Below are 7,820 nucleotides of genomic sequence, written 5' to 3'. Positions count from 1 at the left end.
GAGGGGCACATGCAGAGCCATTACTAATGAGGGGCACATGCAAAGCCATTACTAATGAGTAGCACATGTAGAGGCATTACTACTGAGGAACTCATATAGAGGCATTACTACTGAGGGGCACATGTAGAGGAATTACTAATGAGGGGCACATGTAGAGCCATTACTAATGAGGGGCACATGCAGAGCCATTACTAATGAGGGGCACATGCAAAGCCATTACTAATGAGGGGCACATGCAAAGCCATTACTAATGAGTAGCACATGTAGAGGCATTACTACTGAGGGCCACATGTAGAGGCATTACTACTGAGGGGCACATGTAGAGGCATTAGTAATAAGCGGAACATGTAGAGGCATTTCTACTGAGGGGCACATGTAGATCCATTACTACTGAGGGGAACATGCAGAGGCACTACTACTGAGGAGCACATGTAGATGTCTTCCTAATGAGGGGACATGTAGAGGCATTACTACTAAGGGGCATATGTAGAGGCATTACTAATGAGGGGCACGTGTAGAGGCATTACTCCTGAGCGGCACATGCGGAGACATTAATACTGAGGGGAACATGTAGAAGCATTACGACATAGGAGAACATGTAGAGGCATTACTACTGCGGGGCACATGTAGAGGCGTTAATATTGAGTAGCTCATGTAGAGGCATTAAAACTGAGGAGCTCATGTAGAGGCTTCACTACTGAGGCGCACATATAGAGGCATTACTACTGAGCAACAGATGTAGAGGCATTACTAATGAGGGGCACATGTAGAAGCATTAATATTGAGGGGCACATGAAGAGGCATTCCTACAGAGGGGCACATGTAGAGGCATTACTACTGAGGGAAACATGAAGAGGCATTACTACTGAGGGGCACATGTTGAGGCATTAATACTGAGGGGCACATGTGGAGGCATTACTACTGAGGGGCACATGTAGAGCCATTACTTATGAGGGGCACATGTAGAGCCTTACTAATGAGGAGCACATGTAGAGGCATTAGTAGTGAGGGGCACTAATAGAGGCATTACTAATATGGGGCACATGTTGAGCCATTACTAATGAGGGGCACAGGTAGAGGCATTACTACGGAGGAACACATGTAAAGGCATTACTACTGAGGGGCACATGTAGAGCTTTACTACTGAGGGGCCCATGAAGAGCCATTACTACTGAGTGGCACATGCAGAAGCATTACTACTAAGGGGAACATGTAGAGGCATTTCTACTGAGGGGCACATATAGAGCCATTAATAATGAGGGGCACATGTAGAGGCATTACTATTGAGGCGTACATGTAGAGCGTTACTACTGAGGGGCACATGCAGAGCCATTACTACGGAAGGGCACATGTAGAGGCATTATCACTAAGGGTAACCTGTAGAGGCTTTACTACTGAAGGGCACATGTAGAGCCATTACTACTGAGGGGCACATGAAGATGCATTACTAATGAGGAGCACATGTAGAGGCATTACTACTGAGAGGAACATGAAGAAGCATTACTACTGAGGGGAACATGTAGAGGCATTACTACTGAGGGGAACATGCAGAGGCATTACTACTGAGGGGCACATGTAGAGCCATAACTAATGAGGGGCACATGTAGAGCCATTAATAATGAGGGGCACATGTAGAGGCATTACTATTGAGGCATACATAGAGAGTGTTACTACTGAGGGGCACATGTAGAGGCATTACGACTGGGGGGCACATGTAGGTGCATTTCTAATGAGGGGTACATGTTGAGGTATTACTACTGAGGGGCACATGTAGAGCCATTACTAATGAGGAGCACTTGTAGAGCTATTACTAATGATGGGCACATGTAGAGGCATTACTAATGAGGAGCACATGTAGAGGCATCACTACTTATGGGCACATGTAGAGGTATTACTACTGAGGGGCACATGTACAGCCATTACTACTGAGGGGCACATGTAGAGCCATTACTAATGAGGAGCACTTGTAGAGCTATTACTAATGATGGGCACATGTAGAGGTATTACTAATGAGGAGCGCATGTAGAGGCATCACTACTTATGGGCACATGTAGAGGCATTACTAATGAGGGGCACATGTAGAGCCATTACTAATGAGGGGCACAGGTAGAGGCATTACTACGGAGGGGCACATGTAGAGGCATTAATACTGAGGGACACATGTAGAGTCATTTATACTGAGGAGCGCATGTAGAAGCATTACTACTGAGGGGCACATGTAGAGGCATTACTACTGAGGAGCACATGTAGAGGCATTATGAATAGGGGGCACATGTAGGTGCGTTCCTAATGAGCGGTATATGTCAAGCTATTACTACTGAGGGGCACATGTAGAGCCATTACTAATGAGGGGCACATGCAGAGCCATTACTAATGAGGGACACATGTTATTTTTTTTACTAATGAGGGGCACATGCAGAGCTATTACTATTAAGGGGCACATGTAAATGTGTTACTAATGAGGGGCACATGTAGAGGTATTACTACTGAGGAGCACATGTAGAGGCATTACTAATGAGGGGCACATATAGAGCCATTACTAATTAGGGGAACAGGTAGAGGCATTACTACTGAGGAGCACATGTAAAGGCATTACTACTGAGGGGTACATGTAGAGCCATTACTACTGAGAGGCACATGCAGAGTCATTACTACTGAAGGGCACATGTAGAGGCATTACTACTGAGCAACAGATATAGAAGTATTACTAATGAGGGGCACATGTAGAGGCATCACTACTGAGGGGAACATGTAGAAGCATTACTACTGAGGGGCACATGTAGAGGCATTAATACTGAGGGACACATGTAGAGTCATTTATACTGAGGAGCGCATGTAGAAGCATTACTACTGAGGGGCACATGTAGAGGCATTACTACTGAGGAGCACATGTAGAGGCATTATGAATAGGGGGCACATGTAGGTGCGTTCCTAATGAGCGGTATATGTCAAGCTATTACTACTGAGGGGCACATGTAGAGCCATTACTAATGAGGGGCACATGCAGAGCCATTACTAATGAGGGACACATGTTATTTTTTTTACTAATGAGGGGCACATGCAGAGCTATTACTATTAAGGGGCACATGTAAATGTGTTACTAATGAGGGGCACATGTAGAGGTATTACTACTGAGGAGCACATGTAGAGGCATTACTAATGAGGGGCACATATAGAGCCATTACTAATTAGGGGAACAGGTAGAGGCATTACTACTGAGGAGCACATGTAAAGGCATTACTACTGAGGGGTACATGTAGAGCCATTACTACTGAGAGGCACATGCAGAGTCATTACTACTGAAGGGCACATGTAGAGGCATTACTACTGAGCAACAGATATAGAAGTATTACTAATGAGGGGCACATGTAGAGGCATCACTACTGAGGGGAACATGTAGAAGCATTACTACTGAGGGGCAAATGTAGAGGCATTACTACTGAGGGGAACATGTAGAGGCATTACTACTGAGGGGAACATGTAGAGGCATTACTACTGAGGGGAACATGTAGAGGCATTACTACTGAGGGGAACATGTAGAGGCATTACTACTGAGGGGAACATGTAGAGGCATTACTACTGAGGGGAACATGTAGAGGCATTACTACTGAGGGGAACATGTAGAGGCATTACTACCGAGGGGAACATGTAGAGGCATTACTACTGAGGGGAACATGTAAAGGCATTACTACTGAGGGGAACATGTAAAGGCATTACTACTGAGGGGAACATGTAGAGGCATTACTACTGAGGGCCACATATAGAAGCATTACTACTGAGGGGAACATATAGAAGCATTACTACTGAGGGGCACATGTAGAGGCATTACTACTGAGGGAAACATGTAGAGGCATTACTAGTGAGGGGAACATGTAAAGGCATCACTACTGAGGGGAACATGTAGAGGCATTACTACTTAGGGGCACATGTAGAGGCATTACTACTGAGGGGAACATGTAGAGGCATTACTACTGAGGGGAACATGTAGAGGCATTACTACTGAGGGGAACATGTAAAGGCATTACTACTGAGGGGAACATGTAGAAGCATTACTACAGAGGGGCACATATAGAAGCATTACTACTGAGGGGAACATATAGAAGCATTACTACTGAGGGGCACATGTAGAGGCATTACTACTGAGGGGAACATATAGAAGCATTACTACTGAGGGGCACATGTAGAGGCATTACTACTGAGGGAAACATGTAGAGGCATTACTACTTAGGGGCACATGTAGAGGCATTACTACTGAGGGGCACATGTAGAGGCATTACTACTGAGGGGCACATGTAGAGGCATTACTACTGAGGGGAACATGTAAAGGCATTACTACTGAGGGGAACATGTAGAGGCATTACTACTGAGGGGAACATGTAGAGGCATTACTACTGAGGGGCACATATAGAAGCATTACTACTGAGGGGAACATATAGAAGCATTACTACTGAGGGGCACATGTAGAGGCATTACTACTGAGGGAAACATGTAGAGGCATTACTAGTGAGGGGAACATGTAAAGGCATCACTACTGAGGGGAACATGTAGAGGCATTACTACTTAGGGGCACATGTAGAGGCATTACTACTGAGGGGAATATGTATAGGCATTACTACTGAGGGGCACATGTAGAGGCATTACTACTGAGGGGCACATGTAGAGGCATTACTACTGAGGGGAACATATAGAAGCATTACTACTAAGGGGAACATATAGAAGCATTACTACTGAGGGGCACATGTAGAGGCATTAATACTGAGGGGCACATATAGAAGCATTACTACTCAGGGGAACATATAGAAGCATTACTACTGAGGGGCACATATAGAAGCATTACTACTCAGGGGAACATATAGAAGCATTACTACTGAGGGGAACATATAGAAGCATTACTACTGAGGGGCACATGTGGAGGCATTGCTACTGAGGGGAACTTGTAGAGGCATTACTACTGAGGGGAACTTGTAGAGGCATTACTACTGAGGGGAACTTGTAGAGGCATTACTACTTAGGGGCACATTGTGGAGCACTTATACTGATTGGGGACCTGAAGGAGTATTATTAATATGCGGAGGCATTATTACTATGAGAATGACACTAAAATGCACTGCTACTGTGAGAGTGTCACTAAGAGGAAATATTACTGTGAAGTGGTCGCTGAAGGGCCTTATTACTATGAAGGAGTCATTGAGAGGCACCATTACTGTCAGTGGGAGAGGGGTCACTAATGTGATATATACGGTGAGGAAGTCGATTAGGGGCAGCATTATAGAAGGGCAATATTCCTGTGATAGTGTTACTGAGAGGCACTAGTACCATGAGGGTGTCACTGAGGGACATTATTACTGTGAGGGGGGTACTGAGGGACATTATTACTTTAGGGGGGGCATTGACTTCAATGGGAGTTTTAAATTACATCAGTTGATCCACAGGTAAAATGTAGCCCACCCAGATGACACTCGCATGTTAAAAACACAAAACAGAAGTAAAATGCACATACACTCGCAGAGAAATTGGCCAGTTTTCACTAACCCAAATAGCACTTGCCAATGTGGGAAGGAATCACTGAGGGACACTATTACTGTGGGGCGGTCACTGTGGAGCACTACTACTGTGAGGGGTCGTTGGGGGGGGCATTATTACTGTAAGTGGGGGGTTGCTGTGGAGTACTATTACTGTGAGAGGGTCACTGAGGGGCACTATTATTGTAAGGAGATCACCGAGGGGCACTATTACTACAAGAAGGTTCACTATTTCTGTTAAGGGACACAAGGAGAAGTGGCTTATAGAAAAAGGGGTGTGGCCTAATGGGAAAAATTTGCCGCTGCAAACATCGCAAGAATTTTTCCTTTTTTCATTATTCAGGAGGTTTTACACTTCGGCCTACCTGCTGCCAGGCAAATTTACACAAAATACTACATTCTGCCATAGATAATTGCTTAAGTCTGTTGAAGTGTTAGACCACCCCAGATATTCTGACTTGAGACCTTTTTTTCTGTTTTTCATGGCCTCCTGGGACAGCCTTCGTAAATTCCTTTATCTAATCTGAGAAAAGACATGCCAGGATGTTCCTGCGTCCAAGGGAACTGTGAAAATGAAAAGCTCAGCCAACATATTTCCAAAGGTTGAGCCTTTGACTTCAGGTCATATTGGTGTTGGCAAAGTTATCAGAGACCTGAGAAGCCTGGCTTAAAGACGCAGCGTGGCGGTCAGCCTCCGGTCTATCAGACGTGCTGTATGGTGGGCAGGAAGGTTAGAGCTCTCCATCTGCTCGTTGCACAATGTTCTCTGCATCGTATCTGTGCCTGAAAGTCATTCCTACTAAACTTGGCTGGATAGAATATGTTTTCAGCTCCGTGCGTTTTCATAGACAGACCCCCCCCCCCCCCCCTCCAGTCCTATTAAATACAACCTCTACTTAATCCCTGCCATGTGGCCTGTTCTGTTATTGTACCGCAAGCGCAGCCATTTGTTCCCTTTTCCAATTTCCTTCATTTGCCAAATGGACTAGTTCGGCCTGAACTCGAAGCCAAAAAATAACTTTACATTTTATCTGCAGTTTTTTTGGCCAGGAACAGTTACTTTTTGGTCCCATCAACGAGGAGAACATTTGCAATCATCCAGAATTGCTTGCACGGTTGTGTTTGTTTAGTAGCAAAGGCTGTATCTACCGTGATTGTCCAATTGGCCAAAAATAAGAGTCATAAACTAAAAACAGCATTGAATAATTGATTACCTGAAATATTAGAAAAAGTTCTTGTTTTTACATCCTGATGGGATTCCGGAGCCAATTAGGTAGTTATTTACAATTGGATATTTCTAGACAGACTTCAGATTTTGGTGAACCTTGGGGACCCAGCGTTGTCTTCTGTCTCCACCATTCCCCCTGATATCACATCTGGACATACAATTCAGCTGTTCTTGGACTCGCGATGTCGGTTGGTTTGGCCAGAGAACCGGATTATAAATAAAAGTGACCGATACCGCCGTAATTGTAAAAACACAGAATCACAGCTAATCATAGAGAGACTCTTACTGTACAAGAATACGACTGGCAGGGAACCAGCAACCAGATTCTCTAGAAGTACAGAACAATGTGCCCAGGCTCCAGGATCAAAGAGAAAGAAGTTAGTTGTAGTCTAATCGTACTTGGGAGATGATTCTATTCCCAACCACAAATATACAGCATGACCTTCTAGATATGATGGTCCATCATGAGCCTCATCTGTGGTATCAGGAATGTTCCTACAACACATATGGCCTGGGTATTATGCAGTTTGAGCAGAGCCTATACAATGACTTGGAGCTGGCATCCATTTTTGTAAAGGGGTGTTTTTTTTTTGTCAGATACCAGATCTACATAGTGATAGTGATTGCAGTGCCGTTACCTGCAGTGATCACGGGTGACATCTCCTCTAATTGGATTAATCTTCACTGATGACTTCTCTCATGACTACCTTTCCCTCTCTATCTAGTTCTCCCCATCCTGATGCTACCCACAATGCCCCTCTCAGTGCCCCCATAGTAATAATGCCTCCTCTGTGACCCTACTTATAGTTTCCCCTCTGTGACCCCACTTAGTAATACTCCCCCCTCTGTGGTTGCTTTTAGTAATAATGCCCACACTGAAAAATAGTGCCCCTCTTTGGCCTAACTCAGTTATAACATCCACTTTATAGCCCCATTTAGTAATGGTGCCTCCTCTGTGGCCACACTTAGTAAGTTTCTCCCTCTGTGCCCACACTTAGTTATAGTGTTCACCTTCCACTTGATGAATGACTAGTCCCTGTTCGCAGCCTACACCCACCAGTACAAGAATC

This window comes from Eleutherodactylus coqui, chromosome 7 (assembly GCF_035609145.1).
Source record: "Eleutherodactylus coqui strain aEleCoq1 chromosome 7, aEleCoq1.hap1, whole genome shotgun sequence".
In the NCBI taxonomy this organism is placed as follows: domain Eukaryota; kingdom Metazoa; phylum Chordata; class Amphibia; order Anura; family Eleutherodactylidae; genus Eleutherodactylus; species Eleutherodactylus coqui.
The sequence above is the reverse complement of the archived record's forward strand: the minus strand, read 5'-3'. Positions refer to the sequence as shown.